This window comes from Kryptolebias marmoratus, linkage group LG13, assembly GCF_001649575.2.
Source record: "Kryptolebias marmoratus isolate JLee-2015 linkage group LG13, ASM164957v2, whole genome shotgun sequence".
Taxonomy (NCBI): domain Eukaryota; kingdom Metazoa; phylum Chordata; class Actinopteri; order Cyprinodontiformes; family Rivulidae; genus Kryptolebias; species Kryptolebias marmoratus.
The window spans coordinates 14,601,945-14,620,386 of record NC_051442.1 but is presented as its reverse complement, the minus strand read 5'-3'; the positions used below and the strand labels follow the sequence as shown (position 1 = coordinate 14,620,386).

At 39.6% G+C, this 18,442-nt stretch overlaps 1 long non-coding RNA gene across 1 annotated transcript in view; it reads left to right on the top strand.

Moving 5' to 3' along the window:
* The window catches only part of LOC112451151, a 5,041-nt gene extending 4,484 nt beyond the window's left edge, over positions 1 to 557 (top strand). The window contains exon 2 of the long non-coding RNA XR_003039907.2: positions 495 to 557. This is a non-coding gene — a long non-coding RNA (uncharacterized LOC112451151). The remainder of the gene's footprint in view (positions 1 to 494) is intronic.
* Positions 558 to 18,442: the final 17,885 nt, after the last annotated feature.

The following is an 18,442-nucleotide window of genomic DNA, read 5'->3' as shown; positions in this document are numbered from 1 at the left end:
TGGAGCAAGAGACTGGTCTGGATCGAATACGCCCACAACACTCACGTCTCATCAGCCACAGGACTATCGCCGTTCGAGGCATCTTTGGGTTATAACCCTCCACTTTTCCCTAGTTTCGAACCCGAACTAACTGTTCCCTCTGTACAGGTGCATCTGAGGAAGTGCAGAAGCATGTGGAGGCAAACCAGAAGAGCTCTTCAAAGGACAGGGGAACAAAATAAGAAGTATGCGGACCGTCATCGCTCCTCGGCACCCAGCTACAAGGTTGGTGACAGGGTTTGGTTGTCCACCAGGGACATCCCTCTGAGAGGTACTACCAGGAAACTGGCACCTCGGTTCATCGGGCCATTCCCTGTGGAAAAGATTATTAACCCTACATCAGTCCGTTTGACTCTGCCAGCATCTATGCGTATCCACCCATCATTCCACGTGTCTCAAGTCAAGCCAGTTGTAGACAGTCCTTTGAGACTCACCCTGTCCCTCTTACTTTCCAGATCCTACCACAACACACGCACTGTACATATCTACCACCTTGTAAATAAAAGCACTTATCTTCAGCTGCTGTCTCCGTGTCTGGTTTTGGTCTCGCTCTCAGGACATATTACCCCGCGTTCTTGTCACAAGGAACCTTCAACAACATCAACTTCTGAAAAAGCAGTAAGAAGAAACAGTGAGAGCAGCATCTTCCATCTATTTTAGAAGGTTTTGAATTCTCTAAAATGTCACTTGATTGTTACACATCTTTTTTATTAGTGTCAAAATGACAAAAGACAAGTAAATATAGTCATATAGTATTTTATAACCACAACATTTGGTGATTATTTGCACGCTCTCTGATCTCCTTATGCCTTTTTTTTTTTTTTTTTTAATTTTGCCTGTTTTTATTTTTATATTTTCTTTCTACAACAGGCCCGAAGCAGTGTTCTTCAGCTGGTGCAGATGAAACACAAATTGCAGGCTGCACTGGGCTCACAGGCGCCAAGATCTGGCAAATAAGAGCTTTTTACAACACTGGCAGCTTTTGAGCCTTTTGCTTCTAATTAAAGCCACACTTCTCGCAAGACGGACATCGTGCCGATTTATGTCAGAGCCTGTTCGGAGGCTGTAAATGACTGCCGTCTGAAATCTTTATATGAAGTTAATGCAGGTGAAGATATACAGTAGTGCAAATAGTCGCTTTCTGAGGTTTCAGATGTTTGAGAGGAACTGACGACAGTATTCTGTGCCAAAATACGTCTTATTATTTCACTCACACCTCTTACTCCTCTTCCTCTGTAAACAGATCCCCCATGTCTCCTGCTCGCCCATAAAACCGTTTAAAAAAAACCCTCAGGTGTTTCTACTTAAGCATCATGCATGCTTGATGTCAGTGGTCTCCAGTCCTGTGGCGTTTCTCAGAATGTTTCAGAGGTGAACTGTGGCACGTTGTCTAATCTCTTGTTTTCTTTCACACGCGGCGTTAATAAAGCGGGAACAAATCGACTTATCATCTACAAGAACGGTGTTACACAATTCCTCTAAGCACGTGTGTTAAACGAGGCCTCTTCATCATCCTGCGCTGTGACAAAGTGTTCTGGTTTTTAATTCCTTGTTGCTTTTGAAATGAGTTGATAACAGGGTTACGGTTTCTCAGAAAGAGGGAACATAGCGTCGTTTTAAGACAACAAAATATGATCATAAAAGTTTCGGTCCAAGATACGAAACTTTTTTTTATTATTTCAAGATGTGTAATGATGTTTTTACTTAAAACATTCCCTTCCCTACGTGGCTGCGTCTATTATTCACTGACAGGTAGAAAGATTTATACAGAAAATCTTATTACAATTCAAAATCCTGCAGAGAAACCCTGAATTCCTGCAGGATGCTTCTTTGACACTTTCCCTCCACTTAACCGTTCCTGAAGCCCAGTCTTATGCAAACCCTCAATCATCCAAATTCCCTAAAATCAATCTGATTTTTAGGGAATTACAACACCTACGTGGCTCAGTTCCTAACATCCTGGTATCAGACACTTCAGGAGACTTTCAAAGGTTTTTGTTCGTGCCTCGGCTGGTTATGACTGATCCGTATATATACACCCCCAAACCAGTCCCTTTACATGATGAAACATTAGTTTTACATGACTAGAAAGTTACACTGTGTATGCAGCCTTTTTTTTTCTTTTTCCACAGTTTTAATGAGAAGTAAATTGTGTTTGAAAGACAAAACAGGAAATATTGTAATCTGTGAAAAATAAAAAGCCAAAAATGTCTTTTTAAAAGAATTTGTCCAGCAGTTTAAAATAAAGGAACTAACCAACTAAAATAAATGTTCTATTTTATCAGCCATGAAAAATTGTTTTGACATATTTATTCAAACGATATATGACATTAAAACAGAAAAGTAAAATACAGTTGAAATGTTGATGCAATTAACTGTCTTAGCTGAGTTTAGTTTGTATGCTGGCCTAGATTCTCAGTCATTCATCATATGTCAAATCCAAAATAACTTAATAAGTTAAAAAATATCATTTGGACTTACTTCAGCTTATTAGTTTTCCATTAGCTTAGCTCAGTTCTACTTTATCTTAGTTTAGCTTATTGACCTGTAAAACATCTTTTAAAAGAGTTGCATACACCTGTTGTCATTTAACCACATTTTACTTCAAGCTGACATAAAAGAAACATTCATGGTATAAATATTCTTAAATACCATTTTATTTATACCCTTGGGGTATTTTACTACTATAAATCTCAACATCCACTTTCCAACAGCCTGACTCTAATGCATTTTAGCCGTTTGAATCCCAGCAGGCATCGTTAACTGGATGGGGACAGTCCGTCACATCTGGACTGTATGAAGCTTTGTGTCCTCGATCAGAATTTCCTCTGGATCCGTTCTGTGTAAACTACGCAGTTTAACAGTGCTGAACGCAGCTGCTGATTGTCTGTCAGCACAGGAAGTTCTTTACACAGATTTGGTTCCTGCGTCTGTATTTGGAGGTCGGAGTAAACGGACAAAACTACAATAAACAACGTTTTCACTTCAGTCCATGGGAAGGTGCATGGCTACTTCACATAATGAGTTGGTTCTTTCTGGTTTAGATTTTTATAACATATTCAGCTGTAAACAATTCATGTGGACCCATTTTTCTCATGCACGGCCCAGACCGTCTTGTTTATGTCTTCTTTATTTAGGTTTTGTCTACAGTACATCACTTGGTGCTGTGCTACATGTCACAGTCATGTGTGCAGAACACCTGCTGATGGTGCGATGTGGCTTTGTTTCAAAACAGATGTTCTAATGAAGCCTGACACCTATTTTTATGAGCTTTTTTTAACCCTCCTGAAGCCCTCGAAAGTCAGAGAGAGGTAGAGAAACTCTTGAAACTTTGGGCCTATTTGATCTGAAGGCCACGAGTGGAAAAAAAGGTTTTGCTTCAAGGTAACTTACCAAACGGATCGAGATACAGCTATGAATTAATGCAATTTATTTTAGTGTTTCAACTCAAAATGACTTTAGTCCATCCTTTTCAGACCAAGATACGAGTCCATAATTCAGATTCTGATGGGCTTACTGTGATAGGTCAGATAGTTTGATGTGGGTTCTGTGTAAACTTTATGAACATTTAATATCTTACCTGTTGTAGATACCTCCTTGAGTCTGATCGGACTGACGAGCACGGCCAAGACCGAAGTGGATTGCTGCCATCTTCATCAATGTCAGTTTTATATTACAAGATTATTCCTGCAGAAATCTGATGACATTACTGCAGGAATTTACCCTGCTGCATAAAAAAGGCCACAGCTGTCCAAAAATAACCATAATACTATGCTATACGGTTCTCATCACATGTTTATGTAAATAACTATGTAATGTAAAGCTGAGGGCAATGTAAAGATTTATAAAATAGTATTTGAATGATCTCCTATAAAGCTTTTGAGATTAGACTTATTTTAAGATGGCAGTAATCCATGTTAGCTCACCAGTTTGCTTAAAATTAAACTCTTTTTCTCCAAACTAAGGTCTTTCAGAGAGCTATCTACAACAGGTAGGATATTAATCCTCTACAAGTCCCTCTCTGACCCGCCTCAGTTCATCAGGCTGTAACTTTATCCTAATTAACATCATGTCTGCTATTACTGATGTTCTGAACTCTGGCGATCTTCGGTTCTGCTCCTCCAGCCTCAGACTCATGAAATATAGAGAAGTATGCCCCTTAAAAAGAGCAATAAAACACAAACTACTACTAGTAAAACCAATTACATTTTCACCAAAGATATTTTGCTTACGTGCACCAGCCTTTTAAGCTTTGGCATCTTTGCTGTAATTGGGGCGTTTGAGCATGGAGTCGTGCTGTTGTTTATCTAAGCGTGAATGTTTCCCGTAAAAAAAAAAGGCTGTTTGGGAAGTAAATACTTCCAAAAACGATAAATCCTCCATCTTTTGGGGAGACATGTGTCAACCAAAATTAGGGGGGGAAACATACACAAATTATCCTGATTACAAAGTATTCTTTAAAACAATTTCCTTTCAAGGTCTAAACATTTGGACGAGTTTAACGGGTTTGTGGGAACTTACACCAGAAACTGAAAAGTTTAGATTAACTGGAGATAGTTTGTTCTTGGCATTATTTAGACTTTTTAAAAATGCTGTTATCAAGGATAAGGGAATCTCCAGTCATTTGTCCTCCTCCTGCTCGTGCTGTGCAGCTGCACATCAAACTGTTCAAACCTGCCCTCTGGTTTAACCAATATACTCTGGGACTTATCAAAGCAGGTTTTGGAGGTGCGCCATATTTTCAGAGCACGTAACACTGAGATAGGAGCTCATAAGCCAAGAAACAGCAGTCACTGCTCAGAAGAAGCTTTTAAACTGAAGAGTAAAAGAACGTCCAGAGTCCTCTTTTCATGTGAAGTCACTAGAATCGTGTTTAAACATTATTAAAAAAGTAGGATGATGCCTTTTGTCCTACACATAGGATTAGGAACGAGGTCATCAGAGGTACAGCACAGGTTGAAGGACTGGGAGATAAAGTTAGAGAGGCCAGACTGAGATGGTTTGGACATGTGCAGAGGAGGGACAGTGGGTATATTGGTAGAAGGATGTTAGAGACGCAGCTGCCAGGAAAAAGACAGAGAGGAAATATATGGATGCAGTCAGAGAGGACATGGAGGGAGGTGGAGGGAGGACAGAGGACACAGAAGATAGAGTTAGATGGAGGAGGACTAGCTGTGGAGACCCCTTGAAGTTGAACAGCTGAAAGAAGAAGAAGAAGAAGTCCTTTCCTGTCCATGATGGTGATGATTTCAGGCCTCCTTCTGCATCCTACATTGCATTTATCCTCATATCCATTTCAGCTATAGATGTGGTTTAACTTCAGTGGTAGAATCTCTGAGAGAGAGAGAGCGAGCGAAAGAGAAAAGTTCATTCAGTGCAGCTGTTTTCATTACAGCTGTGGTCAGTGTCGCCACAATTCAGAGACAAATTCAGATGTGGAAGCTGAGATTAATGGAGCAAAGTGCGGTTCCCATCTGAGCCGTGCTCTGGATGAGACCGCAAACTAAGAAGGATAATGGGTCTTATTAACAGGATGGAGTTCATAATCTGCCAGATTACTGTCAGCTCCGGTTAACTCTGCCATGTTTTGGAAAACTGTTTAACAGAGTTTTGGGGAAATGTGGTGCAGAGGTGGCGCGCAGGTAAAAGAAATAACCCACAAAAGCAAAGCGAAGACAACCTGTGGTTAGAAATGTAAGTTATGAACTATGTCAGTATTTGACATGTTTAATGGTTTCCCATTCATCGGTGTGCTTTTTGAACGTTTACATATTTTAAATGGTTAACCTAATAATGGACAATATACTGCTTTCTATTCTGTTACATTGTTTTTGTGGAGCTTCTAGAGCTCAGGTTTCCATCAGCAATTTTTATTTTATGAATCCTCACACAGAAATTTTATATTTTCTTCTAAAAGCACCTCATGCTGCACTGGAAGTGCTACAGCAAGCTGCTGCTGTTGCTATTTGCGCTTTCAAAAACTCAATGCATTCTAATAAATAACCAAGTAATGCAAAACTGACAGAATTTGCAGGGACAATTTGAGTTGTTTTAAGGTGACGGCAATTAAACTGTTTCTCCAAAGTGAGGTCATTCAAAGAGCTATCTGCAACAGGTAAGATATTAACTGTTCATAACCTTCCCACAGAACCCCACTTCAAATGATCTGAACTATCGTTTTGAGTTCAAGACGTGGATGGATTTAATTACTGATGAAAATCACCACTTTTTCCACCAGGAACTCAGGCTTTACAAAAAAACACAAGTTCCAAAATGAGAAAAGTTATTCTTTAAAACAAACTCCTTTTTTTACTTTTAAAGGCCTGCTGGGTTACATTCAACACAAGCATCCCTGCTGTTAACAGTGTTTCCATTTGACTTAAAAGTTTCTGCTCACACAGAGACTCAGTATTTGGTATAAACGCCTCTGTTATGAACGAACATAAAACATCAAGAGTTGTTTTTTTTAATGTTCTGAGAATGCGGTCAATTCAAATATCAATTTTATGCCTGTGTAAAAGAGATTAATTTCTTGCAGCTGCTGGATACAATTTCCAAACACAAGAAGCTCATTATTTATCTGTGCCGATGTGTCACATCCTGAGCTAGAGCAGTTACCATAGATGACGGTGATCATATTAACATCATCTGTGCAGGCAGCTGTCTGCCAAACCCTCATTAGGTGGAAAGTAAATATTGCTGCGTGTCAACCGTTTCTCTGGTCTGTATGGATGTTTGTGTGAAAAATTGTACGATATAATCCCAACAAAGACGAAGGGGCAGGGAACTGACTCAGACCTTCTCTCACAAGGAAAACAAAATCCCCGAAACTTTCTTAATAAAGTCGGGTTTTGCTCACTATAAAGTCTTATAATGTTTCAGTGGGAACTGATCCTGCAACGGTAAAAAAAAAAAGAGCTGTATTTAACCCACATCTGCAGCCTTTTTCATGCTTTTATAATATGTTTGTACAAGACAGCTTTTAGTTTGAATGCTGCCTAAAAGGAACCTGCAGGAGCAGAGGCAACAAAAGTGCTCAGCATCTTCATGTTCGGGCTAAAATCATCACTGGTGATTAAATTAACAACAAACAGAGAGAGAAGATGAGAGATGTATGAAGTATCAGATATAAAAAGCCCTGATGAGGTAACTGAAGGTTGCATTGGAAAAAAAACAAACATATTTTTTAAGAACACACTGCAGTTCAGACACGTTCACAGTGTTTTCAGATGGATATAGAGCTTTACATTTACATTCGCTCCAAGGACGGTTCTTTGATCCGCTAACCTTATGATTTTAATTTGTTGAGAGACGTCATACGTCAGGATTCGTCATGGTTCCTGTGTTCTTTCAAGAAAATGCATGAAGAAGGTGTAAGTGCTACGTGAGCTGCTGTCTGTATGTTTCTCACAGTCGTTTTTTTCCTCCCCACTTCTTTACAAAGCTTCACGCCAAGATTTCCATACTGTGTGACACACCACTGGTGGGAGTGCATCTCTGCATATGGAACCAATCTGGTGTGAGCTAATGAGTTTCGCAGGTGGTTGGAGTTGCGTGCTACACTGTAGTTGGAAACAGAGGAGATACTGCAGTTTGGCTGAGGTAATCGTTGCTTTTATTGTTACTAGGGGCACAGATGTGCCAGTTTCTATAATCGTCATTGTTATCGCCTGCCGTTTATGGCAGCAGGCATTAATGTAACAGCCTGTGACTGTGCGTGTGTGTCCATTTGATTCTCTGTCTGTTAGCAAAACATCTTATGAACTCATGGATGGTTTTCTGTGAAAGGAATCACTAGATGCACATCTACAACTGATCCACTTCATTCAAGATGGCCGCCACAGCTAATCAAACTAAGCAACCACAAAAATGGCGATGACCCGGTCGATTTTACAGAGATTGAGCTCAAATCGGATATGTTAGAAGCTGAGAGTCATCCACAACACATACTCTAAGCACTAACAGATCAAACAAGATCTTTTTTTTTAAGTTTAACATGCAGTACGCATTCCTTCCCTGCTTTCTTTTCAGTCACTGATTGGACTCATTTAACAATTTCAAACCATGTCTTAAGTGTTATTTTAATTATTCTGTCTTGTTTTTTTTAATTTCAAACATAATCCCGGTCTTGACCAGAACTAATGCGGCCGTCACTCCTTCTTACATTGTTTGTAGAAAGATGATGAATTGCAGTTGTGATGTTTCTGCTGAAACAAACAGAAAAGGGGCTACCCCCACAGCTGTTTTAGAGCTATTGCAAAATTAAACGAATAGCTTCAGCCTTAGGGAGAGAGAAAAAAAAAGAATGTAGACGAGGAAAATGGAATATTCTGTGAATGAGTCAGAGGGTGAGGAGCAGAGGGATGATGAGCCAGGCTTCACAGCTGAGAGGAGGAGGTGTGTGTGTGTGTGTTTGTTCTGAGTGGAAGGTCTGGGTGCTGAGGCGCTGTGAAGATCCTTGGGGCTTTCTGGAGCCAGAGCACGAAACATCTATCCAATCGAACACCTAATAGCTCCTCACAAAGAGTGAAGCAAAATAAACCACCCACCGTTTTTAGGTTTGGCACATCTGCAGCGTAGCTTCGGGCGTCGTTCATCCCTGAAGCCTTTGGAAAGACGTGACTCTGTTCAGAACGAGAGGAAACTCATTTTCTGTGAAAACGTTGTCTGAATGCTGAGAGCTGAACGACTTTGCTGAAGAAGTTGAAACTGAGTTGTTCAATCTAAAGCAAGCAGAACACGAGCTACAAACAGATCATTAGCTAAAAGCTGAAAGAAGCAGAACATAAGCTAAAAGTAGCAAAGCGAAGTGCTCGAGTTTGGGTTCTTATTTCAGTGACTTGAAACAGGACAAAAAGAGCAGGATGTCCTCCAGGATGCTAATTAATGCGGCAGACACAGAGACAGCCACCTCAACAAAACACTTCAAACAACGTCCTGTTTTCCTGCTTTGGTGAGTTTGAATGGATGATTCGTTTCAGCTCCTGCTGCAGTCAATGAGTCACTTCTGAAGTGGCCCGTTTCTCTGCTGCTTTGCTGAGGAGCTGAAACAGCCGGCAAGCTTTTGTTTCTCCCCAAAAGAAATTGTATTTTAGCCTCCAACCTCACTTTAACCTCCTAACTTGGCTCAATTCCTGCCTAAATCCTCTTGTCATCATTAGGACGACACCCTAATCTTTGCCTTGGCCTTGACTTTGGCTTCCATTTTTCTAAATCCTGAATCAAAGTCATTAGAGTTGATCTTTTTTATTTTAATTCTTAAACTGCTTTTTATTTCTCCCTTGCAACAATTTTAAAGAAATCATCTTTAACCTTGAATGACATTTTTTTTTCATAATGTCTGCATAAAACTAAAACATTTCTGAACCGATACTCAGAAATTAAATATAATCATCCCAACAGCATCCAGTTAAGGTTGACCTCATTTTTTCAATTATAGTTGTGTTTATAGGAAGGTCGTGTTGTAATATCTGCCATCGTTGAGCTGAGGGATCTCAACAAAATAGTAAAATCTTGGTGTTTCTTCTTCTGACATATTAATAAACAATATTACATTTGCGTTAACAACACTCAACAGCTGCTGTTTTTCTCCACTTGTTCAGATCTACTATCTGCAATAAAAACCCTACCTTTTTTTAAGTGTCCAGAAACTAATGTGTGATGAGTCCAACATTCCTGAAAGCAATGTTTACCCCTTGTGGCCTGTTAAAATTTTAAATCTATCCAGTGTTTTATTGGATATTTTGCTGACTGACACAAAAAGGAACAAACACACGCAGGCAATGACATCAGCACCGACAAACAAAAGCATTTACTTAACCTGAAAACAAAGTTTGTGCTTTAGGTGTGCAGCACGCTTTAGAGTTACAAATGATGCTCTCATAAACTTGGGTTGTAATGAAATTTCCCTTTTAGTTCTTTCGCTTTGATGCCTTTAAAGCGGCTGATCACACCATTCTAACTCGTTAGTCACAAAGATAGGTTGGGACTTCTGGAGTAGCTCTTAAGGGCTTTACCTTTCCAACCAAAGGTTTTATATTACAGCTGGCACCTCTGGTTTGTTGGGTGCCTCAGAGGTTTGTTCTTGGACTTGTTTTCCTTTTTAATAAATGTGCTCCTCCTGGGCTGTTTAATACATAAATCTAGTTGTGTGTTCTGTCATTGCTATGCTGATGATACACAAATTTATTTGTCCTCAAAGCCTGCTAATTACGCAAATGTCCCGACCTTACACTGTAGGTTTGAATGGATTTACTGCATTAAATAAAGAGACTTGATGTCAACAGCTGAGAAACTTTAATGAATTGCTTCTTCATACATATTATAGGACATGTTGGATCTACACACAAATCACAAATTCATAGTCCCCCTGGACAAAGGTTCAGCCTTCTTTTTATATCTTCAGCCTCTCTCCCTCCCCCTGTCTGGGAACCATCCCAGGGTTAGAACCGGTTCCAGGTTTTGTATTTTTTCGAGTTCACTATGACCGAGCTTCAGATGGGGGTCAAACACTTTTATTTGCATGCATAAACACCTTTTTCTGCACACAAACTTTCTCTGAACACGAAAACAGGCAACATGCTTGAGTCTTCACTGCCTAACCAGAAGATTACTTCACGTAGCAATTTGTGCAATGATTTCACTCCAACAACACAACTGCTTGGCGGAGATTAGCAACATCTGATTCTTGTCCCAAATCAACTTCCTGACAACATCCTTCAGTCTCTTGGCGTTCTAGCTGTTCCCTCATGGTTATCCCCTCAGTGTCATCTTCGACCATCAGCTTAAATCTGGTGAACAAGTTAAAGTTTGTAGTTAGGTGCACTTTGTTTTACCCTAGAAATAAAAAAAAACACGTTCTGTTGTCTTATCAACAATTAAAAACTGTAACTCACACTTTTGTGTCATAACCCTTGGAATATTGCATCTTTTTCACTTCCTGTTTAAGTAAAAAGTCTCTTATAGACTTGATTCAAGACTGTTTCCTGTACCACCCCTGTTTGGCTCTCTTTACACTGGCTTCCTGTAAAATACAAGATTCAATTTATTTTTCTCCTTGTCTAAACAGTCAGGCTCCTGCTTATATCTCTTAAAATTTAATCCCTTCAGTTGAGTTTTCACAGGGCTAGTTGGAGACACTAAATTGCAAGAAAATACCAGATTTTCTCTCAGATTCACGCTGATTGACACGTTTCTACGAACTCCTGGTGAAATTTGGGACCAAACTTGCACATATTGCCAAAAAATAATGCTATGGAATTACAGGAATAAATTGAGAACCATTATATGATATAATGTAATATTTACCCATGTTTTAAGAAAAAGTTGATTAAACACAGAGATATTGAATGTTCAGGGAAGAACTTTCTTAAGGTGGACGGACTTGTTTAGACTTTAGCAGCAACTTATTGCATGTTTTACATACTGAAGACTCATGCTGCAGCTACTTTGTCCAAACTTTACAGAGGAGACTGTCCGGATTTGGTTTTGTATGTTTTGTATTTAGTGTTTTGCTTCCGGTCTTGGGTTTGGGTTTGTTGTCTCTTTTGTTGTTTTCATGTGGTCTTGTTTTCTGTGTCTGTCAGTATTCACCTCTCATGCCCATCTCCACCTGCTCCTGGTTTCCTAATCATCTCACCTGTGCCCACTTTTCCTAATTACCTCCTGTGTTTAAAACCTGGTCATTTCCTCCACTCTCTGCTGGTTCATTGTCACTTTGTCGTTTCATGCTCTGTCTGGTTGTCCTCCCGTCTTGTCTCAGGTTGGCTCATGTCTCGTTCCTGGATTTTGTTTTGTTTAGTTTGCTGCCGCATCAGTTTTTTGTTTTGTTCTTTTATTTTGAATAAATTAGTTTTCTTTAATTCTTAAAATGAGTCTGCGCTCCGGGTGTGCCTCCTTTTCACACACCATGACAGAGACGTCATGGGTCTTTTTGTGACAATTCAAATAAAGCACTAAAGCAGCGGGGGAAACTGATGTTAACTGATTTATTTTATTAACTTCTCTCACTAAGTAGGACGACTATATTTTTCTAGCAGTGCAGGCTGACAAGTGCAACAGACTGAAACAAAAACAATAAAATGGGCTACAGCTCATGTGGTGGGTTGGATATATTATGTGAGATTTCAAACAATCAAGCATTAGGAGGACTGTAAATTCTTCGCACATCATTCACTCAATATAAACCCTTTCTTCCTGTATTTATGGATGCAAACTGTTAATAATTAGTCCTTTCCCGCAGGAATGTCTGATATAATCAGAGCTGGTAAATTAAACAAGAATTAATGCAATAAACATGTAATCTATGTCACAGTCAGCCGACTGTTTCCATAAAATCTCAGATACATTCAGACATGCTGAATGTATTTGAGGCCAGGCTACTGCTTTTTAAACTTTAGTGTTTTTCAGATTCGTCTGAGTCACATTAACAGCAGATTTTTCTATAAACGTCAGTAAAATTTCTGTTTTCTTTCTGGCGCATGATAAGGGATATAAAGGGACCATAAAATAACTGATCTGTGATCTGTGAGAACTCTCTTGAGAAAAGATGCACAAACTGAAGTCTTTAACATTTCTGCAGTTTCCGTTTTTACTAGTCTCTAAAGAAAACTCAAAAAAACCCAAAAGACTTTACTGCCAGTGAAATATTCTGTGTATGTGGACACATTCCCCTTCTCGGTCAGAGCTACAGGTTGATTTACTATGATATACTGGTGCCAATTTTTTTTTAAAAAGAATTACGATGCTCAGCTCTAAATATTCAAAAAGCTGAACAGAATAGAAGCACTGCACTCAAAACTGCTTTCTTCATGATATCTCAGAAATTTTACATTAAAAATAGAATATATTTTGTTCCCTATGTAGATTTTTTTTTTATTAAAGACAGCTAAAATGTGATTTATGAAATCTGTGATGGACTGGCGACCTGCCCAGGATGAACCCCACCCACTGGAGATTTGCAGCAGGTCCTCATGACCCTGAACAGGATTAGGTGGAAACATAAAATGGATGGATGGAATTTAATCCATCCATCCATTTTCTTTACTCACCTCTCCTTTACGGGTCACTGGTGTCTATCTCCAGCGGTCGTTGTGCGAGAGTCGTAAGTCAATCACAGGGACACATAGAGACAAATGAGACAAAACAACCATTCAGGCTCTCACTCACACCTGGGGACATTCTAAAGTTACCAGTTAACCTAACATGCATGTTTTTCATCTTTACACAGGGAGAACATGCAAACTCCACCCCAGAAAGGCCAGGAGGGGAACCTGCAACCTTCTTGCTGTCACAGCTCTAAACATTGAATTTAATGTTTTAGCTTTTTTTGTTTGTTTAAACATGATCAATTAAAAGTCTAGCTTTCATACCAGAGCTTTAATCTAATCTCTAATTTAATCTCATCTTATGCTGAAAAATGATGGCGGTATTTGCTCAAACCTTGAAAGTATTGTCATGTGCGACCAGTATGTGTCGGGGATAACTCTTAGCTGTTACCACACCAGATTTTACCTCAATATTTGTGAAATTTACATGGTTATAACCATTGTTGTGTTGACGAAGGTCAGTTACCTGTTGTGACCATTGTACTAAGTCCAAATGTTTAATCAATCATAAAGCCTATGATTACTCTCTGAGAAGTTCCCTGAAATCTGTCCAGTGGTTCATAAGATATTTTGCTCCTTGACAAACAGGGTTGACTCCAACAGATAAAGCCAAAATTTGAAGCAAAGATCTCATGTAGTGTGAAGCGCTCTGCATGTGTGTTGTGAATTACTCTCACATACCACGTCTAATTTTATCTCATTATCTATAAAATGGACTGAGTTACAGCCACTTCTGTTTTCTAGGGTTGATCAGCCATCTTGAATTGGGTTGACTCCAAAAGTTAATTAAGTTCATTCAGTGGTCCACAAACACACACAGACACAGGTAAAAACATTATTGTCGTCCTTTCACCTTTTGGAGCAGGCAATAACAAATCCTGTCAGTTCGGCAGAAAACTTGTTTTATATAATGCGACACAGTGAGTGCTGCCAGGCCTCCGAACTGTACAAAATAATTAACATTTAACATTTCCTGCAGTGTCTGCCTCCTCTGTACACTCAGGTTGGCTCTGAGCTTGTTGGCCTTCGTGGCAGGGCAAACCAAGTGGATGAAACATTGTTCAGTGATGTCAAAGCTAATTTATTCTACAAAACTGCTTCTCGACTCATTTGTGTCATGACGTTAAGTTAAGGGACCGTTCTCAGACTCTCTGCTTGAATCGGACGTCAATCATAATTTATTCTTTAACAGAAAACGTCACGGACTGAAGAAACTCTGGCTTCAGCTGAGGGGTTTCTGACCAGAAGACATGCCTCTCCTGGGACGTGTATCAGCTCGACATGCAGTGAAAACTTGCCAACAAAGGCAAAGCAAAGTGTGTGTGTGTGTGTGTGTGTGTGTGTGTGTGTGTGTGTGTGTGTGTGTGTGTGTCTGTCTGTCTGTCTGGGAAAGAACTGAATCCCTGTAGACACCAGAGTTGTTCTTTTTACACCACTGACAGTCCATATATGGTTTGAAAAGTTAAATAGCCATCTTTATGTTCTTCTCATCACGAGCCACCAAGGAATAACACTAAATCATGCCAGAAGACGTTCTGTCCTGTGAGATAAAAATAAGTAATGATGCTCTGACTCCCTGCAGACATCAAAAATCAGGCTTTCTTGGGGTAAAACAGGGCGTATAATACATTTATGGTGTTATAACAGAGTGTAAAGTAAGCATAAATGGAGTTTATAACAAATGTTCAGGACACAAGAGAACATCATTCAGTCATTTCTGTATTAATTGCTCACATTTCTGTCCATAAAGTTTTTGTTCTTGGTGTTTGATTCGTGCATGTGAATTGTTGCTTTTAGGTTCTCCACAGACGTTTTTTTTTTTTTTTTTTTGCTGCAGTGTTTAGTTTGATGCAATTATGGTTTGTTGTTGGGTTAATTAGTCTGAAAAGGGGAGTTTTGACATGAAATGAAAGGTTTTGAGTTGCGTTTTGTTCATTAGTCTCGGGTTCTGCTCTCCTCACTCACCTGGACATCGTCACTAATCAGCACGCCTGCTCTTGCTTTTGTCCTCATGTCTCGGGGTGTAAATACTCCCTGTTTCTGTTCATTCTCTGCCAGATGTTCTCATGTTTTAGACTCGGTTCAAGCCATGTTCATTATAGTTCAAGTTTTCCAGCACCTCCTGCTCCGTGGTTTTAAGAAATGCTGATTATCTTCATTGAACGTTGTGTCTCACCAGACTGTGACTTTTGGGGACTAGTTGGAGACACAAAATTGCCATAAAATAGGCAGATTTTCACTTGGAGTGACACAGAGTGACACACAAACTCCCAGCAAAATCTACCTGGAGTTGACATACATATCAACAAAACAATTCACCACTAGTGCTAAAACAGTGGCTCCCAAAGTTGGGGTCAGGACTCAACTAAAGGTAGCAAAACATTGAGTTTAGGGTCTTGAGATGAGTTCCAAAACCAAAATTAGATAATAAAAGTAACTGCTAATTATTTGTTTGTCATAACTGTTATGAGAGGTACATTGTGTTATGAGTAAAAAATGTTTTATTGGTAGTTTCTGTCATTTAATTGGCCTAAATAAAACGTATTCAAACTTGAACCAAAGATAGTTGGGGATCACAGGTTTCTGTCTCTGTCGCTTTGTGGGCCAGACGCTGAAAAGTTTGGGGAAATATTCCTCTACAGTTTGGGTTTAAGATGGGCAACATGAAATATTGTGCCTCTTTGCTCAGACACCAGCTTAAAACCCTAATATAGCAGGAGCTAAAAGGCAAACTTAAGACCTTAAAATGATAGTTTAAAGCCCGTATCAGACATCACAGTAGATGTGTCCATCTTTTCTTTCTTTTTTAGGGGTGCTACTGAAAAACAAGTTGTCCCATCCACTTTAGGTCAGTTCCATTTCTGGAAGGTAGATAAAATGGGACTGAATTTGTCATCGCATAGCAGGGACGGGCTTCAGGTACCCTGGATTGGTCACCCGTCAATCACAGGACATTTCACCCAGTTTTATTTTTTTTATTTTTTTTAACATCTGTTGCATGACTGACTATGAATCTCTTTCCCACATGAATCACCAGAGAGGATTTGCAGGAGCACACACGCTGTGGGGATTCTTTTCCAGTAGATTTTCTGAGAAACAAGAAATCAAATCATTATTCATCATGTGAACATCTCTGCATCTTGACCCCAGAGCTACAGCGAATGGCAGCCGCACAAAATCAACTGTGACGGTAGGAAAAAAAGCATAGACATTGCGAGAAAAATGAACTTTTGTATGATCTAGGATTTGTTTTTTACCACAAATAAAAATGTTGTTTCTGCTGCATAAATCTAAAGTTTCAGCACTTCAGATGCAAATAAATGTCTGTGTGTGTGTTCAGCTGGATTATTGCATGTGGTTTTTATCATCATCACGTTTACTGTTCATTGAAATGACAACATCTAAGTTAGCAACAGAAACGTAGTAGGCAAAAAATGCAATATAGTCTCTTTCTTTGAGTTCCCACAGATGAATCTCTGCAGTCTCTGACAGCCCCCTGAAGTTCAGGTTGTTCTGTCTCACAACCTCTTTCAAGCCAAATGACTTTTGGCATCACAACATTTAATAAAAAGTCCACATCAGCATCTATTGTATGTTACCGAATCTTTTACAGTGTTTAAATACTGTGATATTCATTGACATCATCCTGCAGAATAATTTTCACCTTATCATTATACGTGGAAAACAATGAAGCCCTTCAGGTTTTTCCATGATTCTGAGCATGCAGCGATTATGAAACCTGGAGGACGAAGTCTCATTCCTTTGTGCTCTGTTCCGTGTTACATTTGGCAGTCCAGCTTCTATTCATCACAGACCGTTGAGCAACGCACTCATAATTTCTGAAGCTCAGGCTCACGATCGGTTGGCGTTCCTCCACACAGCTTCATCAACATGTGGGAGTGACTGACATCTGAACATAGCTCCGTACTGTTAGTGCAATGAAATATTAGCGTAATGGGACCATAATCGTCCCGTGACCGTCCTAAAAGAGCTAAAGCTTGACACAAATTTATTTTTTTTCTTACTCAGAATATTCAGAGGCAAACCTTCTGATGGGATTTTATTCCATTACCATTTCAAGTCTAATCTGATCAAGATCAGTTTGAATGCTTGTTAGTTTTATTTGTGCTTTTTTGTTTTGTGTCATTTAGGGCAGAGGTCCCCAACCCCCCGGGCCACGGACCGGTACCGGTCCGTGGGACATTTGGTACCGGGTCGCAAAGAAAGAAGAATTAACTTCTTTTTTTTTTTGAGTCTGAACGACATTTATTTTGAAAAATGACTGGATTCTCTCCACTACATCCGTCTATGACTCACTCTTGATGCGTGTCAGAACGCTTATCTGGGTCACGTGATCCGTTATCGCTAAAAACAAACCCACAAGCAGCAAAATGAGTAAAAAACAAACGTCTCTGGAAGCCCTAGATGGGACCGTCTCGTTACTGAGAAACACTGATTCAGCATTATGGTGATTTGTATTCTTTGTGCATTTTATATTTGTGGTGGATTTTATATTTGTGGTGGATCTTATTTGGTGGATCTTATTTTGAAGTTTAAACATCTGTCGTAACGGTGGAGGGCAAGATGAACCCAGGGCGCAGACTCACTTCAAAGAAACTAAAATTTATTTAAATAATAAAACAGAAAACAAAGGGCTGGCGTGGCAGCAAAACAACTATAACCAAAATCCAAACGGTAGAAACAGGCGAGACAAGGCAAGGCAAAACGAGGAGGGACCAGAGACAAGACTAGAACAGAAACAAACAATTAACATCAAACCAGCAACAATGAATCGGCAGGGAGGTGGAGAGGAAGACCAAGTTTTAAACACTGGGGACAATCAGGTGAAGTGGGCACAGGTGAGTAATGAAGATTGACAACAGGTGGAGATGGGTGGCAGTGATTGAGTTGTTATGGTAATGTGGGTGTGGCATGAAAGACTGGAATGTAACAGAACAGCATGGTATGGAAGAATGAGGCGTGGCAAGTTACTGAGGGAGGAGAAAGTGACAAGACATGAACAGGAAAAACTAAACAGAAACAATAACACAAACCGAGCAAGACAATAATCAAAACAACAAACTGAAATCACCAAACCATGACAGAAACAAGACAATAATCAAAAACAACAAACTGAAAATACCAGACTATGACAACATCGCCATATTATCCAGAGAACATCAGGGGGAGGAGAGGCTGTTATTCATGTTGATAACACAACACCAGGACGCAGCTAACAAAGCTGCGAGGACACGATGGATTTACGTTTATTATGTTTTAAAAAATACCCCCGTTTT